Source organism: Myodes glareolus, chromosome 26 (assembly GCF_982192425.1).
Source record: "Myodes glareolus chromosome 26, mMyoGla1.1, whole genome shotgun sequence".
NCBI classification, from domain to species: Eukaryota; Metazoa; Chordata; class Mammalia; order Rodentia; family Cricetidae; genus Myodes; species Myodes glareolus.
This window is the reverse complement of record NC_142051.1, coordinates 20,126,087-20,146,759: the sequence shown is the minus strand read 5'-3', so window position 1 is coordinate 20,146,759 and position 20,673 is coordinate 20,126,087.

The window sequence follows — 20,673 nt, the reverse complement described above, 5'->3', positions numbered from 1 at the left end:
AGCAACTCAGAGACAGCTCGTGACCTTTGAGCTCTCAGTGTTGGTGAACAGGAATGAGCAAGAAAGAAAAAAGGAGCCGGTCACGTGAGGTAGATGGGCCCATCTCCCCCCCCCCCCCCCCGTTTTTTTCCAGATGCAGTAGCTGGCGAGGGAGGAGGGCTGCCTCTGTGATGTCTCAGCTGCTAACCTGATGGAATGTCTCAGTCTCTTCATTTCCTGTCATCTTTCTATTTAATCATTAACCCAGCGGCCCAGGAGCTGGCAGGGCAAGGAGACAGGACCGAAACAAGGGAGTGTGTCCCCGGGAGAGTAGACAGGCATGGTTTGACAGGATAATGTCCTCACTTGATAAACGGAGGGGCTCACTGCCAGCTGCCCGCGTCCTGCCTGCCGCTCAGCGGCAGCCAACTGACTTCTCAGAGCCCGTGAGCGGCTAAGCATTTCCGGACCCCTCAGTTGCTGAGGGTAGCTGAGAGTTCATTGCATGCCTACTTATAATTTTGCCCACTTCTTAGTCGAAAAGTTGTTCAGGCTCCAGAATTGGGCCCTGGAAGTAGCAACCACGCGGATGGTGGAGATGCTAGGGAAATCCCTATTCATTCACCACCCGGTCACATCACACTATTGTTCAATTTGTTTGAAATTGCTTAATGCTTTCCAGAGGGAAGTTTTTGTTTTGTTCTGTTTTTGTTTTTTGCCTTTATAGTGGTAAATATATTATGTATTTTTTTTCTAACAAAACTTTATTATATTTATGCTAGGTCTCAATACCAGGACAAATAGCTAACTGAGGTACTATTAGCATATCAAAGGGACTGGCTGCTCTCTGCCTCACTGCTGTCTGTCTTCCTGGCACAGCCAGTACCTTGCCCCCTACCCTAAGCTTCTCCAGTCCAGGGAAGTAGGCTTGGCTGTCCTTCCTGCTCTTCCCTATATAACTCAGCCATTTTGGCCACAAGGTCCTTCTGGCCCTCTTTTGGCCCCTTGCCCTCTTGGCTGCTGCCTCTGATTCTCCTCTTTCCTGCTCCCTCCCCTCCCTCCTCTCGTCACGTGGCTGGTTCAGTTGGCAGGTCACGTTCAGTCCTGACCCTTCCGGAGGCCTGGCTATGCTCTCCTTTTATCTACAATAAACCTAGGAGCAGTCATGGCCTCCTCCTTTCTTTATTTTTTTCTTTCAATTTAGAATGGACTTCAGTGGATTGTTGGATATATAGGACAATAAACTGGTAGCTAACTAAAAACTAAATAACTGTTAGCTAGCTATACTTCAACTTAAATTATTTAAAAATTTTTGTCCCTGACAAGCTACGTTTAAAAAAGAATATGAATGTATACACACACACACACACACACGCACGCACGCACACACACACACGCACACACACACACACACACACAAATGCCAGAAGTATAAAATAACATTAGAAAATTCTCGAGCCCCAGTGAGTTGTTTGTAAAGGGAAATATTATTGTTTTAAGTTCAGGTGTTAGGGGCGTGTGAATTAAACTAACAAAAGATCAGTTACTAGGGGAAAGGGCGTGCAGTACATTTTTTTTTTTTTTTTTTTTTTTTTTGCATGGCAGTTCATAGAGAAGAGGAGAAATTCAAAGCAGTGGTTGGGATTTATATGAGGGAAAGAAGAGGGTTTGAGGTGAAAGGAAGGACACACTGTAGGAAAATGAACTAGATGCTGTGAGCAGGGACCACGGGACAAGAACAGCTGTTCACTGAGGTCGACTTTCTGTCAGCTCCCATCTTCAGTGCGATTTTCAGGCAGATGAGGAGGAAGCTAAGATGTGTCCTAAATATTTCCCCTTCCTTTTTCCTACATATTTTGAGTCCGCATTGTAATCAACTCAAAATAGCCCTTTTGCCAAAATGGTGCTTTGAGGCAGCTGTTGAGAAGCCGCCGTGTGATGGGGGGTTGTGCTGTAGCTGAGAGAAAGACCTGCCTTGAAAGGCTAGACAGGCTTGATTCTCTAGATAATGGTCTGATCAGAGGCGGCATCCCCTTCAGCCGCCCTCTACCCCCAGCAACCCTGTTGTGGTGTCTAGCCTCATGGTTGGCCACCATGAAACACAGTTCTCAGTCAGGGCTGCTATCATTGAACGGCTAAGGGGAGGTTCATTAGGCACTTGCTGGAGAGCCCAGTTCCCTGTCTCCTGCCCCCAAGTTGCATGTGGCCTTAGGGGTGAAGCTAGAATATTTAGGAAGTGGAAGGTGACTTAGGGATGGACCTCTGCAGTGGTCCAGCCTTCAAGCGATTCTGCTCACCTAACAGTTAAAGGAAAGGTCAATGGGGGCTGGAGAAATGGTTCAGTGGTTAAGAACACTTACTGCTCGTCCAGAAGACTTGGGTTCAATTCTCAGCACCCACAGGGCAGCTAACGACTGCCTCTAACGCCAAGATCTGACACCCTCACACAGATATGCATGGAGGCAAAATACTAATGCAAATGAAATAAAAAGTAAATAAATTATATGTAAAAAGGAAAGTGTAGTTCACTGGGGACCAGTCCTGCTCAGCAGATCTTCACGGGGGGTGGGGGGGCACGATCTTTGCAAGACAGGAGCTCTGGTGGATCTCAGTCAGAGATGTGTGTAGATCCGGTTTGTCAAGAGTGGGAAAGGGGAAAGTAGGCGACAATTTGGGTCTTTCAGTTGCTAACATGGCAAGGTTTGTGTTGAGCCAGAGGTCCTAAGGAAGCCATTGACAATACCCAGATTCTGCGCTGTGAGCCCGGAGCCTTTAGAGCTTGCACATCATTTTACAGGAAGGTGAGCAATAGGGGTGTGCAGGCCATCTCTGCAGCTCCTGCGGTGGAGGCAGGAGTCCTCCTGGGGCAGAACTGTCCCAGTTGGTCCCCTGTCGGGTAGCCAAGGTTGCCTTCTGATGAGGCATTGTTTCAAGTGCCAGACATAAGAACAATTGAACCAGGCAGGTGTAGCCTCCACTAGTGATGTCAGGAAACTGTGATAAGCAAGCAAACATGTAGTGATGTCATTGCATTAAGTGTACTATGGAAGGTGAACACTGATGGGGTTGGGGGGAGTTGACTGGCGTTGACTGGCAGGGTGTAGGGTGTTGACTGGCGGGGTGGGCTACATTGAGTGGCAGGGTGGGGGGCATTGACTGGCGTTGAGTGGCGGGGCGGGGGGCGTTGACTGGCATTGACTGGCGGGGTGTTGTGACAATGGTTGGGGGAACTAGACATAAACTACAGAAACTTGACTGAGCGCTTGCTGGATTTTCTAGCTCACCCATTTTGGGAGCAGGGGCTCTGGGTTTGGAGCCATCTCCTTGGAACTGCAGATGGGAGTGGCCTCGCACATTCCCCTCGTTCAAAGGCAAGCCCCTGGAGTTTTCTGGATTGGCAGCAGCTGTCCTGGAGCAGGGCCAGCACACCTGCATTGTGAGGTCCCCTGTGGCCCTCCTCTCCCTCCTGGGATTACCAGGGACATCAGGGGAAGCATTTGTCGAATCCTTTCTGGAAATATTCCTGGATAATTTCTTATTCTGCTTGTGCACGTATTATATGAGATCTGACTTTTTGAAGGTCTCTCTCGATGACTGGATCACTAGCTTGAGGTGGGGGCGTGACTCTGCCAAGTAATAGAAATATTTCTCTTTCAGTTTAGCTGTTGACCTGGCTTGTCAGGAGAATGCTCTTTCAAAAGATACATCTATGAAATCCCATTTCTGGGAGGGGTGGGGCGAGATTCTGGATTTGCAGGGTACATTGTTGTAAATGTCAACTTCCCGGCTCCCGCTGCTGGCTTGAATGGCCTTTATTGTTTATCCGCCTCCCCCCCCCCCTCCAAGTTCATTGCATTGACCCATCCAGCACAGGTGGGGAGTCTGATTTGTATCAATTGAAGTGACGCCCCTCTTATCTGTCTTCCTTCCCTTTTCTGCTGTGAACACTTCCCACTTTTCAAGGCTGTGCTGAAGTGCCAACCCCTTCCCTTGTGTTTTCCTGGGATGTTCTGAGTCAGCCTTTCTGTGGCTGGGCCCTGGAAGGCAGGATCAGAGCAGGTGGCAAAAGGGGACTGGGTAGAGTGAGCATCCATAACGGGTTCCTTTTCATACGACTGGGAATTGACACAAAGAACCAAGGAAACAAAATAATTCCCAATGAAGACTAACTTGATGTCTTTAACCCCTGTGTTTTCAGGACCTAGACACAGTGCGCATTAAGTAGATCTTTATTGGAGGATGCACACAGCAAGTTACCTCTAGGGACATTCTGACCCTTTTAGGTCCCTTTCTCATCAAGCGCAACTGGGGATTTTCTCTTGAGGAAGGGGCAAGGAGAGGAATGAAGGAGGAAGGCCAGGCTCAGGGTTCCTGGCTGTGGCCGATGTGCCTTTCTTCCAGCTGCAGAGAGCTTTGGGAGTGATGAATGACACAGAAACATGCCTCCAGCAGCCAGCTGGCCCCACACCAGGTCTTTGTGAATACCAGCCAGAGGCAGCGTTGGTCGCCTGCCAGGCCGGGGGCTGGGGGGGAACCGTAGGGGCACGTCTCAGGTTCTCAGCCCTCACATGGAGCTCTTCCCAACTCACAGCTGTGGCGGCCCCAGACCAGGGTTGTTCCCTTCTTTGTCATGTTCCTCAGAGGAGCTTCGTAGGCAGTGCCGACTCCATTCCCTTTGCCTGTGTGTTTGCTTTGGCAAGCTCCAGGTGCTCCCTCCTCTCTCCTCTGCTCCCAGTCTTTGATTCCATTCTTCTTTCCCGCTGCTTTCTTCTTGTCCCTGGAGGTGCAGAATACATGCTTGCTTTGGAAGAAATACCTGGAGGCTGTGTTAGGTTACTTAATGGGGGTCTAGATGAACTGAGTTGTCTGTCTTAAAATCTCTGGCAGGAATTAGAAACTTGGGGCAGTGACATAGAGGGGTGTCACTGTGTTGCCCTGCTTTGGCGATGTCTGTGTTTTCAGAACTTACTCCATATTGAAGAGGTAAGTGTTTTTCTTATAATCCATGACGGTATGTATCGATAGACTTTTTTTTTCCTTGAGAAAAAGTTTTGCTACATAGCTAAGGCTGGCTTCAAACTCAGGACCCCTCTTCAGCCTCCCAAGTGCTGGGATTACGGGCATGTTACCACACCCATCTGTGTGTGTGCCTGTGGTTTCTCTGTCATTCTCAATCTCTCTCTCTCGGAGTGTCTCATGTAGCCCAGGTTGGCTCCAAACTCATGAACTAGTTGAAGATGACCTTGGATGCATAGTGGATAACTCAGAGATGGTGGGTATAACCCAGAACCCCATGCCTGCTAAGCCAATAAGCCACATCCTTACTCTGGTTTTTCTTTTTTGGTAGTGGGCAGAATAACAATTTCTTCCAGTAGATGCAATATTAGGTTTGATGAAATACAGAAAATATCTCCATTTATTTCCCCAGGGTTTTGATTTTAGTGCTTTATTTTAGGGGTTGCAGGGTGGGAGGTGCTTGGTATTGACCATGCAGATGAATCTATGAGAAAAGTTTTTCTTTAATGTTTTTAAAATTCCATTTTTTTTTTTGGTGTGTGTGCAGAAAGTGTGCATGTGTAGAAGTCATGGGGCAACTTGCAGGAGTTGATTCTTTCCTTCCGCCATGTAGGTTCCAGGGATTGAACTCAGGTTCTCAAAGGTGAAGACAGATGGCTTGACTCACCGAACTATTTCCCCAGCCTGAGAAAAGCGCTCCTATAATCAACTTATTTTGAAATGTGTACCTAATCATGTTGATAATTGGTGTGGGAGAATTGTCTGTATTCTGTCAATCATATTTTAATAAAACGCTGATTGGCCAGGCAGGCAGTATAGGCGGGAAAGCCAGATAGGAAGTAGGGGTGAAGCAAAGAGACTGGGAGTATTCTGGGACACAGGAAGCTCCCTCCATCACTCCTGCGCAGACCACTGAAGAGGCAACATGTAAACTGTCACACTGAGAAAGGTACTGAGCCGTGTGGCTAACATAGATAATGATAATGGATTAATATAAGTTACAAGGACTAATAAGTAGCCTGACCTAATGGGCCAATCAGTTGATAATCTTATGGAGTACCGTCTGTGATTTTTCTCTGGGACTTGCCGGCTGTGGGGTACTGGGCAGGAACAGATACCCCAGCAAGCCGGCCCTCGTACTACAGATAATGATTTGAAATATGTGGGGTAGATTTCCACAAAGATGGAAAGGAGCAGGATTGGGCAGCCTGGCCTCTGGTCCGACTTTGGCTCCAGGTGACTGTAAGACCTTGGGTAGGTAACCTGTTTGTGACTGCGACCTTTCTTTTCTCCTATAAAATGGTGGGGGAGTGGGTTACTGGGCAAGGCATAGGTTTTCTTTCCACCCCTGTGAACTGTTATTTAGTCAGAGCCAGGGTTGGACCTCCTCAGAGAGCAGTTATGTCATAAGGATCCCTGAGAACTTGTCACCATGGCTTAGCTCACGGTCCTCTGTGAACCGATGGTCTCAGAACATGCATGAACAAGAAGAACTGAGAGTCGCCATGTGGCCCTCTGCTGTCGTGTGCTGTGACCCGAACTGTGTCCCTTCCCAAAAGGTCAAAGTCTTCAGTACCCGTGACCTTTGACAACAAGGACTTTAAAGATGATCTAGTTAAAATGACATTAGAGTGGACCTTAATGCAGTGTTATTATATTGTTAGAAAAGGGGAAATCTGGGCACAGAGACAGACAAATGCACAAGAAAGGGCTGGGTGGACGTGAAGGCTGAGTTTTGATTGTCTGTGCCAAGGAACACCATCGATTGCCCCCAAACCACAGAAGCCAGGTGAGCAAACGGTGGATGCTTCCTCTCAGCCTTCAGAAGGAGCCGCTTGCCTCCTGGTGAGACCTTAGGTTCCCAGCCTCCAGGGCCATGTGTCTTCATTAGTTAGGGTTTCTGTTGCTGTGAAGAGACACCATGACCACCACAACTCTTATAAAGGAAAACATTTGATTGGGGTAGTAGCTTACAGTTCAGAGGTTGAGTTCATGTGGTAGTTTGAGTGTAATTGGCCCCCATAATCTCCTAGGGAGTGGCTCTATTAAGAGGTGTGGCTTTGTTGGAGTAGGGTGTGGCCTTGTTAGGGGAAGTGCGTTACTATGGGGGTGGACCTTGAAGCTTCCCATGCTCAGGATACTGCCCCGTGTCTTAGTCTTTTGTCATCATGGCGGGAAGCAAGGCAGGATGCAGGCAGAAATGGTGCTGGAGAAGGAGCCGGGAGGTCTTACATCTTGACTCATAGACAGCAGGAAGTGGTCAGTCTCACTGGGCGTGGCTTGGGCATATATGAGACCGCAAAGTCCACCTCCACAGTGACACACTTCCTCCAACAAGACCACACCTCCTAATAGTGCCACTCCCTTTGGAAGCCATTTTCTTTTTTTTTTTTTCCTTTTTTATTTTATTTATTTATTTATTTTTGGTTTCTTTGTAGTTTTGGAGCCTGTCCTGGAACTAGCTCTTGTAGACCAGGCTGGCCTTGAACTCACAGATATCCACCTGCCTCTGCCTCCTGAGTGCTGGGATTAAAGGTGTGTGCCACCACCGCCTGACAAAGGGGGGGGCATTTTCTTTTAAAGCACCACACCGTGGAGTAATACATTTCTGTGTTTAAGCCACTCCATGGGTGGAACTTTGTCCTGGCGGCCCTGGGACACTGCTCCTACTGCGGGAGCATTGACTCATTTGATTCCTCATTGTCTTTATTGGTTGATTCCTGAGTAGCCAGGGCAATACAACAATATAATGGAAACATCTTGCCTCTGCTTTGCTAGAGAGGGCTAAGATGAATAGTAGACAAACAAGTATGTCCTGTGTCACGTGGTGAAGCAAGAGATGGGGAGAAGAGAGGCTGGGTGGGCGGCACGGAGTCACTGCACTGCGTTGCTGTGATGGTGAGTATCTGGGTTCTCTTCTAGTTTCATCCTGTTGTTGTGGGCAAAACAAAACAAAACTCTAACTTGGGGATGAAACAGCTTATTTGGCTTATAGTTCCAGATCTCAGTTCCTTTCGGACGGAAGTCAGGAAAGGCATTCGAGGCTGAAGCTTCATGGAGAAACTAGGAAGGGCTTCTGCTTATGGCTTGCTCTCCTACCTGCTCCTAGGCACCTCCTTATCTAGCTTCCTCGAACAGCCTAAGACTGCCTGCTGATGGTGCTGCTCACAGTGAGAGGGCAGGGTCCTCCTACATCAGTTAACAATGAAGCCCCGTAGACTTGCTTACTGGCCATTTTGATATAGGCAGTTCCTCAGATGAGGGTTCTTCTTCCAAGGAGACTCCATGCTGTGGCAAGTTGACAATAAAAAGTAACAAGCACGAATTGTCAATTTCACAAAATCTGGAATCACTTAAATAAACCTCTGGATGTATCTGTGAGAGAGTTCCTAGGTTGAGATCAGGGAAAATATACCTTAAGTGTGGGTGGCACCCTTGCGTGGGCTGGGGTCCTGGACCGAGTATAGAGGAGAAAGGGAGTTAAGCACCTCTCTCGCTCTCTCTCTCTCTCCTTCTCTCTCCCCTTCCTGGCCATGGATGCAATGGGGACTAGATGCCCCAGACTCCTGCAGCCATGACTTTTTACAACGATGGATTCTATCCTTCTTTAAGTTCTCTTTGGGAAGTGTATTTGCTGTGACAACAGCAAACATAAAAACTAGTAGAGAATGAAGCACATATGTAGCAGGAACATTGCTGTTTCCCTACAAGCATCTTGAAGGCAGACTCCGAGCTCACTCACCAAGCAAGGACTTGGAAGTCTTCTTTGTGTGTGCTGTAACTTAGCCACATCAAGGTACTGGCCAAAGGTTATACAAACAGCGAAGGAAGCCACCGGGTTTAACCCAGGATGTCTAAAGACTCATAGTTTATTTTGTACCACGATGTGGCATTGCTAACGGACAAATGGCTTGCTGGTCTCTATATATGTGATAGCAAAACCTTTCTGTTCATCTGTGTCTCTGTCATCTTCAGTCTTCTTGCTCACAGTCTAGCCTCAATTAGGAAGATAGAAAGTAGACTTTTCTGACTTCCCAGCCGCCTAGCTTCTAGATGAACACGTCAAGTGGTCTTATGACTCTTGCAATTATTGACTTATTTTGTTGAGAGAAAAGGTCTCATACTGTAGCTCAGGGTGGCCTCAAAGTCATGGCAATGCTCCTGCCTTAGCCTCCCCAGTTCTGAGATTATACCAAGGTGAACCATCACGGCTATCGGTTATTGACATCTTGACTGAAACATTGAAGAGGAGCTCATTTAGCCTCTAGGGTGTGTCCAACTTATGACCTGTGGGCTGCATGCATCTCAGGATAGTTATATAAATGCGCATTTGTGTACCTTTAGAGATTCCAACATGTCACCATGTCAAAAGACTGGATACTGTTGTAGCTATGTGATGCCATATTAAGGAAGCCAGTGTGATCCTATTAAATAGGAAACTCAATACTAGGCTTTGGGTGAGAGTAAGGACTAGGGAGTGGTAGCCATAAAAGTCATTATGCCAGTGTTTGAAGAAGCCAGGGGGTTCTAATGTCAGTCATCAGTACTATATCTTGGTGCAAAATAAAACCCAAAGCTTCCTAGGTGGGTCTGATTATCTTTTTATGCTCTGAGCATATAAACTACTTCTCTGTGTTGCAAATAATTTTTTCCCTTGATCTTAAGAAGGAGAAGATTCAAATATTAACATTTGATTTTGGATAATAAAATTGGACACGCTTAAATATGGTTGCACTTGAAGGGAGGCACATGTTCATACTCAGAGGAGACCGAATGATGTCATCTTTCTATGGGATAATATCATAACACAAATTAACATTAGAGAATTTTAACTTGAGAATATTCTTGGAGCAATTTTTATTTTACAATTTCCCTATTTTTTTTTTTTGGTTCTTTTGAGACAGGGTTTCTCTGTAGCTTTGGAGTCTATCCTGGAACTAGTTGTCGACCAGGCTGGTCTTGAACTCACAGAGATCCACCTGCCTCTGCCTCCCAAATGCTGGAATTAAAGGCATGCACCACTACCGCCTGGCACCATTTCTCCTCTTAAAATAAATTATTGATGATAGTTTTAGCTTCAAAAGTGTTTATTGCAATACAATTGATAATACCAAGATTGGCTAATATGGTGGACGATTATCTGGCTATTGAAAGTCATGCTACTAAATGAGAGTTTTCAAGGTGAGTCTCTATGTGTTACAAGTCAACCTGGTCTACGCATCAAGTTCTAGGCCAGCCAAGGCTACAAAGTGAGACCCTGTTTAAACAAACAGACAAACAAACAAAACCAATACGATTTTCAAATGATATTTTAACATGACAAGAGTAAAAGGAAGCTTGAAGATGTTTCCCCCAAACAGATATATAACAAAAGACGATATGCAAAGAAATGGACAGAGCAATGATGGAACTTTGTCCACAGTGAAAAGCCCTCCCCAGAGGAGGTTGCAGGTAGTTGTCTGTAGTAAAAGGAGCGGCGGGACGCTTTCCCAGTGCCTGGCTCCCAGCCGCCTGGCTAGCTAGCTTATACCACGAAATAACAACACACAAATTGTATTCATTTAAGCAGTGCCTGACTCCTTATATCTAGCCTTGTTTTGGCTAACTCTCACATCTTGCTTTAATCCATATCTAGTAATCTGTATCGCCACTTGACTGTGGCTTACCAGGATGAGTCTAAGCAGTGTCTGTCTCAGAGAAGAGAGTCATGGCGTCTGCCTGACTCTGCTTTCTTTCTCCCAGGATTCTGTTCAGTCTACTCTGCCTATCTAAGCTGCTGTCCTATCAAAAGGCTAAGACAGGTTCTTTATTTGACCAATGAAAGTAACACATAGACAGAAGACTCTCCTACACCAGTTCTCTGTGACCATGCAACATTGGGGGAGACAGACTTAGTCAAAGTGCTCTGGCCAATCAAAAAACAGAATTTCTTTCCTGATGATGATGCCATGAAGCCCTGGATGAGGCACTCCAGAGGGGGGCTTTGTCTCTGGAAATGCAAGACATGTAGCAAGAGGCTGTTCATCTTTTGCAGGTGTGAGGCCGCATCAGCTAGTGGGGCTTAGGCCTATCTATTGCTTTGTTTACAGCTGGGAAGGAGAGCAGAGCAGATTGCAAAAGGGAAAAGCGCTATAGCATGCTGGCTGCTGGCTGCAGGCTCCCTAGCCCTCATTTGGCTCATCCTGCTCGCTCCTCCCCATCAGCACCAGGATCTTTACTCTTGTTGGTCCTTCCCATTTTTTAAAGCAATGCTAAAGTGATGTACAATTTAGTTTCTATGGCAAACACATAAATGGAGTCTCTCCCCCCTCCCCCCTCTATAGACATAGAAACAGGCATCCACGTGTTGTGATTAAAAGCATGAGAGGGTGGGGCTATGGGACAACTTCCTATGGTTAGGCTTCTGGCTCTCCATAGATTTGTGAACTCAAGTCATTAACTTGATCTTGATGTTTTTTTTCTCATCTGTAAAATGAGTGTCATAATAGTTCCCTTTCTTGTAGGGCCACTGTGTTGACTGAATGACTTAATTAATGGTGGCAGCACATGTTTGCTGGGTGTATTAAGTGTCAGATGTTTCTGAGATATTCTCAGATGATTGTCCGTCCCAGCCCCAGGATGGGAAGTTCTCACAGGTTCCATAAGGCCACCAGAACTAGGTTCACCGTTGCATCTCATGTTTTTTTTCTGAGTATAGATTTTTCTGAGGCAGATACTCCCCTGACCTTATTGGCTCAAAGTCATTATGTCCTGTTGATGAAGTCGTGGGGCTCTTGGAGCTCTTCAGGAGTCTGTGAAGGTAGAGTCCTCGCGGGGGTCGCTGTGTTAGTGGATTCCTTGAAGTTTGGTGAGGAAGAGGCCCCATATAAATCCCCAGAATCTTTGCTGCTTTCTAGGCTGAGCTCAAAGTTTCTCCTGGGATCATAGAGTTCTCTTCCGGTCCGTAATTCCAGAGTCCATTTTACTGATGCTTTCTCTATCCTTTCTATAGGAGGGGACTTGGAGTCATCTTGTGTGGGATCCAAGACTTTCCATCTTTCCTATGTGACTCTACAGAACTGTTTATACTAACATGTCGACAAGGACGTTTCAGAGAATCATCAGCGGCCCTATCTTCCTTTTCACAGGGGGGAAATTCTCAAGTCTCTTTAACTTGTTGGAACAATTTGTTCTCTCTCTGGTAAAGATTCTGCCATTTTTCAAATGTCACAATGAATGAACACAGATAGCAGCAGTCTCTTGTGTTCTAGGAAGAAAAACCTTGTGAGAAAATGATCAGAGAGGCAGAAATTTTATTGGTTTCCATAGAATTTCATGTTATTTTAATGGAGGAGTCAGGAAAAATATACATTAAAAATATTGTTTTAAATATATTTCAGGGGATTGTGATTGTTCTGTCGTTGTGGGGGAATGGAAAATACCTTCTGAACCTTTCTGAGAAAATCTGTGATTTTTTTTTTTTTTTTTTTTTTTTTTTTTTTTTTTTTTTTTTTTTTTACCATTTTCCGGAATAGCATCTGACACACTGTTTTATCCTACTCAACAGAAATGAGTGAGTAAATCTCTCACCAGGTCACCTTCTCTATAGGTTTTTGTGCAAATGAAACACACACCAGCCTGGAACATAAAAAAGACCTTTGGTATTTGATGTTGGAAAAATGGCCTCACGGATCCAAGGCTCTTTAGGAGTCATAGGTTCCGGAAAAGAATTACTGAGACAAAGAAGTCAAAATTACAAGGACTCTGTGGGCGTTTGCTGAAGTAAGGACAGCTCTTTGCTACTTGCTGTATGGTGAGCTCTGTGTCACCAACTGTTTGTTGGCCAGTCTTTCCCTTTCGTCAGGAAGGATCCATAACGCAGTTCATGTGACCCCGAAGTCATCTGTCCTGCCTTCTGGTGCCCTCCTCTCCTCTCTGATTAGACGACCTCCTCACCTGGTCCACTTCAAAAACTGAATAGTACAGGGACAGAATGAGGCATTACTGTGTGCCTGTCTAGGTTAAAGGCAGACTCCGAGAACCCTTTCCTTGCTCATGTTTTTAAGGAGGCTGGAGAGAGCATGTGAGACAAAGTTTTACATAGCCCCATCTCAGTGGAGAAGCAGAGAGCTTGTTGTCCATTTTCTTTGGGATTTGGGCTCATGGTTCTTTAGCTAGCCTTGTCCTTCACCTAGAAAAGTAAGGGTTACATGTGAAACACAAGCGAATTTTCCTACCTGCCACTTAATAGTACAAATCATAACTTTAATGTCGTATAGAAAAGACACCACTGAAGGACAGGAAGCCGTCCCAGTCAAAGCCCAGCCCCCCAAAGTGGATGAGTGGCTGAGACAGGCACATCAAGTGGCTCGGCTTCTCCAGATTAGAGCTTGAGCTTTGTGACATCTCCCATGGTTCATGCATGGAATCAGCTCCCATGCAGCTCAGAAATTGGAACACAAAGCCTTCTCTTTGGGCTCGTAGTCGTCTCAAAATAATGTCCCTTAATTATGTGTCATGGGCTGCTTGATGAGTATCTGTTGGGCTTGGCAGATGTCATTAGCCAGCAACAATTGCATGTGGCCATTTTTAATTAGACCAGCTTCGTGCTTGCAGTGGCCATTGGAGGAAAACAAACGATTTTTGCTGAGCAGGCACATTTTGCTTTTAAATAATATCTATTTTATTTTTGTTGCCACCTATAGGTAGATTTTTTTTCTGTCCCACCAGCCAGCTCCCAAATAACCACATAGACTCCCAAATAACTTATTATTATTTATAAAAGCTCGGCCAATAACTTAGGTGGTGTAGGAGGTTCTTCTGTCTTTCTGTTGCTTTCATTGCTTAATAAAGAAGCTGCTTTGGGCCTGTTGATAGGGCAGAACTTAAGTAGGCAGGGAAGACAGAACTGAATGCTGGGAGATAGAAGGGTGGAGTCAGAGAGATGCCATGGATCCGCTGGAGACAGACGCTGAGAATTTTAGCTGGTAAACCACTGCCACGTGGTGATACACAGATTAATAGAAATGGGTTAAATTAAGATGTAAATATTAACCAATAAGAAACTAGAGCTAATGGGCCAAGCAGTGATTTAATTAATACAGTTTCTATGTGGTTATTTCAGGGCTAAGCTAGCTGGGCAGCCAGGATGAACAGGCAGCCCCTCCTTGCAACACTTATGTGTGTTACTAACTAGTTCTTACATCTTAAACCAACCCATTTTTTAGAAATCTGAGTTCTACCACATGACTCAGGGCCTTTTCTCAGTAGAGCATGCTCATCTTGCTTCTCTTTGTGTCTCCTGGCAACTCTGCCCTTCTTCTTCCCAGAGTTCTCTTTGTCTGGCTCTCCCCACCTAACCTCTTCCTGCCTAGCTATTGGCTAGTTAGCTCTTTATTAAACCAATGAGAGCAACACATCTCCGAAGTGTACAAAAGGATTGTTCCATAGCAGCCCCCAGCACAGTCTTTTGCTAGGTGTCCCAGGCTGGCTTGCAACTCACTCTTTAGTCCAGGTTGACACTGGCTTCACATCTACCTGCCTATATCTTCTGAGCACTGGGGTTATACATGTGCTTCCCTCCGTCCCTCCCCTCCCTCCCTCCCTCCCTCCCTCCCTCCCTCCCTCCCTCCCTCCCTCCCTCCCTCTCTCTTTCTTTCTTTCTTTCTTTCTTTCTTTCTTTCTTTCCTTGAGATAGGATCTCACTATGTAGCCCTTTCTGGGTGCAGATCAGCTAGCTTTGAATTTACAGAGCTCTACCTGTCTCAGCCTCCTGACTGCTGGGATTAAAAGCATGCACACCACAGCCAAACAATTTTATTTATTTTAAAATTTAGTTTTGATTTATGTGCCTAAGTGCTTTGTTTGCACGTTTGTATCCAGAAGAGAGCATCCATCAGATCAATTGAGCCATCTCTTCATCCTGTAAAACATCTATTTTAAATCTGACGTCCAACCTTGGACGTTTGTTGTGATCCTCGACTCTCCAACACACACTCACCAGCAGTGTGATCCTCACAAGTCTCTTCTATCCACTCTTTTTCAAGCTGTAAAATGGAGCTAATAATAATATTTCATGATTAAATGAAACAGGATGATAGTGTGAATGAGAAGTGTTTCCCACACTGTGGATTTCAAAGGGAGATTGTAAACAGTGGGTTATATATTGGTTCTTGAAATCAATTCACAAGTTTTGAGAGGAGCAGTTAAAAAATAGTGAAGTAGGGGAAGCCAGAAAATGAAGTCTGGGGGCGGGTGGGGTTGAGCTGGGGAGATGACTTGCTGGCTAGGAGCATATACTAATCTAGCAGAAGACCGGAGTTTTGTTACCTGCACCCGCTCTGGGCTGCTCACAACCACCTGAAACTCAACTCTAGGGGGACCCAAAGTCTCTGGTCTTGATCAGGACCAGCACTTGCATTCATGTGCGCATGCCCATACTCAGACACACATGCGTGCGTACACATACTGAAGAATGAAACAATAAATCTAAAAAAGAAGAAAGGAAGTAGTTAGAAGAAGTGTCTCACTGCAGACTTTGAAATGTGTGTAGAAAGATATGAAGGTACAATATACATAGTCTGGATATGACGGTACGCCTTTAATCCCAACACTTGTGAGACAGAGGTAGGTAGATCTCTGTGAGTTCAAAGCTAGCATGGTCTACGTACATAAACTGTCACATATACTATATGTTAATATATTAGCCAAGTGTCAAGGGCAATGTGTAAATACCACTGGAGAAGGTCTGGAAGCAGATTCATTCTGGAGCAATTTCATTCAGACCTCATTACAACTTCTTGGTACTTTCCTTTGCATGTTTATTGGAATTTATTGAAAGATCAAATTTTTGTCGGAGAGTCACAAAGCCTGAATTATGAATATCAATTATGAGACACACCCGGAGCAGAGTTTTGTTTATTTGTTTGTTTGTTTTTCTCTCTACAGCAGGTTATGTCAACCTTACATTTCTCTACTCCTGGCTGCCATCTCCATCTCCATGAAAAAAAAAAATCTCAAAAGTCTAAGCCAACGAAGATGCTTTAATTTCCCCGAAGGTGATTGGTGTAGAGAAGTCCACGTGACACAGTTCCACCCAATGAGATGTGAAAGAAGCTTGCCTGGCGTGTTTGTCGGAATGATTTCCTTGCGGATGAAAATTGGTCTTTCGAATAACTGCCTCTGCTTCTTCCGCTAGATGAGTCAAGCAGTAAATGCCCTGGTCTGTCACAGATCTTAACTTCTGAGAGGGGCCAATTGGACAGCACAGAGGACACAGATGGAAGGACATAGCCAGGGTCTTTGGTAAGGACGAGCCATGGGCTTCACCACCGGAAGTCAGTCTGCTACAGGACTTCTTGCTACCTGAGATGCACGTTCTTTGTGATTGAAGCCATTCCAAGGCAGGATTTTCTGCCGCTCGGAGCTGAAAATAGCCGAGTTTATCTGCCCAGAATAACATCTGGATTATGCATCCCGGAAATATAACCACTGTCACTTCGTGTCCTTGCGCTATGTTAAGCTCTACCACGTGTTTTCCAAGTTGAGACCTCGTGTGAGTCAGCAGGTTCTAATTCGTTCGCCTCTCGATCATGCGCTACATAAAGATGAGAGTAAACTGCCTTAGCCTAATCCAGACCAGTCGTTTGCTGCGGAGGTTGCCTATACAGGTGTATGATGAAAAGAAACATTTTAGAACAGAGTGTGGTGACGCATCCCTTTAATCCCAGTAAAGGCCGGTGGATCTCTGAGTTTGAGGCCAGCCTGGTCTACAGAGCTAATTCCAGGGTTACACAGAGAAACTCTGTTTTGAAAAACAACAACAACAATAACAAAAACAAAAATGAAACAAAAAAAAGAAGAAGAAATTCATTTTTCTGTTGTTGCTTTTGTTTGTTGAGACAGGGTTTCTCTGTGTAACCCTGGCTGCTCTGGAACTCACTCTGTAGACCAGGCTGGTCTCAAACTCACAGAGATGTGCAAGAGCATGCTGTGTGTGTGTGTGTGTGTGTGTGTGTGTGTGTGTGTGTGTGTGTGTATGATGGGTTCATGCACGACATGGTTGGAATGTGGAGGCCCAGGGACAACATGAAGTCATTGGTTCCCTTCTCCTGTGGTGTGTATCCAGGGGGTGGGTAGTAAAATGGGAGTAACTGGAAGACACAGAGAGAAGTCATGTCCAAATTGAGATAGATTTATTTGTTTGTTTGTTTGTTTTCTAGACAGGGTTTCTCTGTGTACCTTTGGAGCCTGTCCTGGAACTCACTCTGTAGCAAACTTACAGAGATTCGCCTGCCTCTTCCTCCCAAGTGCTGGAATTAAAGACATGCACCACCACTGCCTGGCTTGTGATGGTTTACCATATATCTGGCTTTTAAGGAGAGCATTTAAGCCAAAGGGAGACTGGTATGGTTCACAGATGCACCCATCTCTGTGCAGTTAAAAGATAAGTCCTGCTCAATTCTTTCCTTTCAAGATTATGCTATAGCGTGAATGAACCTTTCCCAGAAATGACAGCTCTTCCCATTGTAACCCTTCATTGCTTCCTCGGCTGATTGAAAGGGCTGCTCACGGTCTTTTTTAACCACTTCTAAGGGATGTTAAGCAAACAAGTGTAGCAGAAAGAGGTGACTAAAGATCCCTTTGTTCCTGATCATGCATGTTAAGAGAGAATGCCACTGTCCTTGGGACTCCCTTGAGTGGGTTCAGGATCTTCCCTCTTCCTGTAGCAGGACTGACCCATTCTCTCAGTGCTGCGTGAAAAAGCAGGTCAGTTCCCTGGAGTGAGTCCTGCCGTCAGTGCCCTACAGCCAGCTCTGGTCTCCTCTATCCAGACAGGGGCAAAATGCTAACAGCCCCTGGACAAGAGAGTTTGTTGATTCCTTCTGCCTGATGGAAACTTGGTTCAGACTAGGTAACAAGAGTTACCTGGGGTCAGAAGATTCAGAACATTGAAATAACATGTATAAGGTGACTTGGTTGTAGCCTGCAGAAGTGATGCCTTGTTTGGGAGAAGTGGCAAAGAAATAGAGCCACGCATTTGTCGGGAAGTAGAGGGAGAGAGATTTTCTCGCGATTATAATTTGCACACCGTATCTCATTATCTGTCCACATGCTGTGATATGATCCGGATGACTTTTAATTCCTAAAGTATGAAAGCTATTTGAGTAGTAGCTGTATTTCATTTTGCAGGCAGCAATGACAAGCAAAACTGCCATGCTCACTACAGATGCGATTCTATTTTCACTTTCAATTTATGCTTGGCTACGTTCGTAGATGAAAAACCCTCAGAGATGAGGGCCTAGCAGATTTGGCTTTTTTTTTTTTCCTAAGTGGGCTGATTTTCCTTAGGCTACAATGGAGCTGGACCCCTACCTGGAACCATAAGTTTTGGGAAGATGGTAGTCCCATGGAATAAGGGTAGGGGGAAGACAGCCAGAGTAAATTTGATTCAGCTCTTTCTTGGGTACAAATGTTCAGCTTTTTAGATACCTTCCTAGGATTCCTTACCTGTGGTAATAGTTATTTGAGCATAAAGAAGAAAGTAAAGGGAAACCTAAGGTCTAGTTTTAGCCGCTACTGAAAGTGCTTTCTCTGAGAGCCCTGAGTCCTTCCATGCCAGTGTACTTGGGCATGGTGATTGTGGCAGTGTATGTAATGAGCCTTTCTCTGTCCCTCCAGCCAGCTCCCAAATAATGACACTGAGACTTCTTATTAATTATGAAAGCTTGGCCTATAGTTTAGACTTGTTCCTAACTAGCTCTTATAACTTAAATCAACCCATTTATATTAAGCTATGTTTTATCATGTGGCGTTACCTTTCTTCCGTCTTGCACCTCGGGTTTTCTCTCTGTGTCTGCTGGTGTCTCTTGTGTGCCTAGATTCTTCTTCCTTTCTTTCCTTGGAAATCCCGCCTGTACCTCCTGCCTAACAATTGGACATTCATTTTTATTACACAAGTCAAATCAATATACCTTTCCACAGTGTACAAATATCCCACAAGTGTGTGTGCATGCGTGTGCATGCATGATGAGTGTGGGGAGAGCACTGTTATCCACGAGCTGTGTATGTGCACACTGTGTGTGTACAGTGGCCACTATTTTGCTCTCCAAGTGCCTCTGAGTGCAGCAATGTCGTTCCTCCTCTAGTCCCATAATGAGGAGAGAGACTTGTGTTAGCTTTTCAGGGTTGCTATAAAAGAAAGTACATAAAGCCAGGTGTTCACGGCAATGGGAATTGATTTTCACACAGTCCTGGAAGCTTAGAAATCTGTGACCAGCTTGGAGATGGCTTTTTTTTTTCTCCCACAATGTCTTTGCATGGTCTTCCTTCGTGACAGATACAGGTCCTATTGGCTAGGACCTACTTTAGTTCCTTATCTAACTTTTGCTACCTCAGTAGAGGTCTTCCCTTCACACACTGTCACAGCTTCAGCATCCGAACTTAAAGAGGCCGTCACTCAGCCCGTAAGACGACAAGGTCCTTATTGGCTTTCAGTTATTTTGTGTTTCAAGGAGGATGGAGGTATGAGATAGATTATAGATAGATACAATCGATAGAGAAAAACGACCAGAGGTGTTGGGGGTATTTCGCTAGGAAGCTGATGTAACAGGGCTTAGTGTAGCTGCTTCAGACAGAACAACCATGGTTTCTTACACTGTGGTTAAGAAAAAGCATTCTCACACGCAAGAGTAAGACTGTATGTAGAAATCATACTATCCTGGTCAGGCTATCCTGTTGCTGTAATTGTTAAGAGATGGGTAATTTAGAAAAAAAATAGAGAGAAGTAAATAAGAAAAGTCAAGTAGACTCAGCATCCCTTAGTTCAGTGACAGCTGAGAGGTAAAAGAAGATGGCTGAGATACGGAATGGGGACCAGCGCTGGACTATTGCTTGTCCGATAATTTGAACATAGAGGGAACTATTTTTTTTTTATGACTAGCAAAGGTTTCTTTGGATGTTGGAACCCAGAGAAGTGGATCCGTTCCTTGACTAAGGGTCTGAGAGTTCAGGCCTTTTCTTTGTAACTGTGTAATAGTCTCCATTTTAGCTCTTGAAGGCGTTTGACTGGCAGGTATAACAGAAACATCTGCATTGGTCCAGAAGACCAGAAAAGCTAATGGTGGACTTTGAGTCTTACTTTCAAGCCCAGCACAGAGATAAAGGCTCAAGCCCAAAGTCACGAGCAGGGGACCATCGACTGAGCCTGGAGGACCGCAACTGCTGTCCTCCTCTGCTCCAACTTTCAATTTGTCGATGCCCTGGGGTTTAGAGTCCAAACCAGGGGCGCTTTGCTATAGGAAGCAATGCCGTCTCAAGCATCCTTTCTCTTCTTTTAGTGACTTGTAAGATGGCTTTAGGAAGGTTATTTAAATATGTAACATAAAATATAACTGGAGTAGTATATGAACTACAGGAAGGTGTAATTTGAACCTAATGACTTAAAATACTGACCTGTATGTAATTAAAAGTGTACATGAGTCCCACATGGCTTAAAAGTCTAAGCGTTTTAAAAAATGGTAATAAAAACAAAGCTATGAGTATGTGCCAATTGATTCACTGTCCTCTTGATAGAAATGTTCGAAGGGAAAAAAAAACCCACTATGATTCAACTGCTCAGGGAAGCCCATGCAGTTCCTTTCTTATGGCACCTACCCGATTGTCTAGCATGAAACCATTGGGTTTTTATTGATTGCAAGA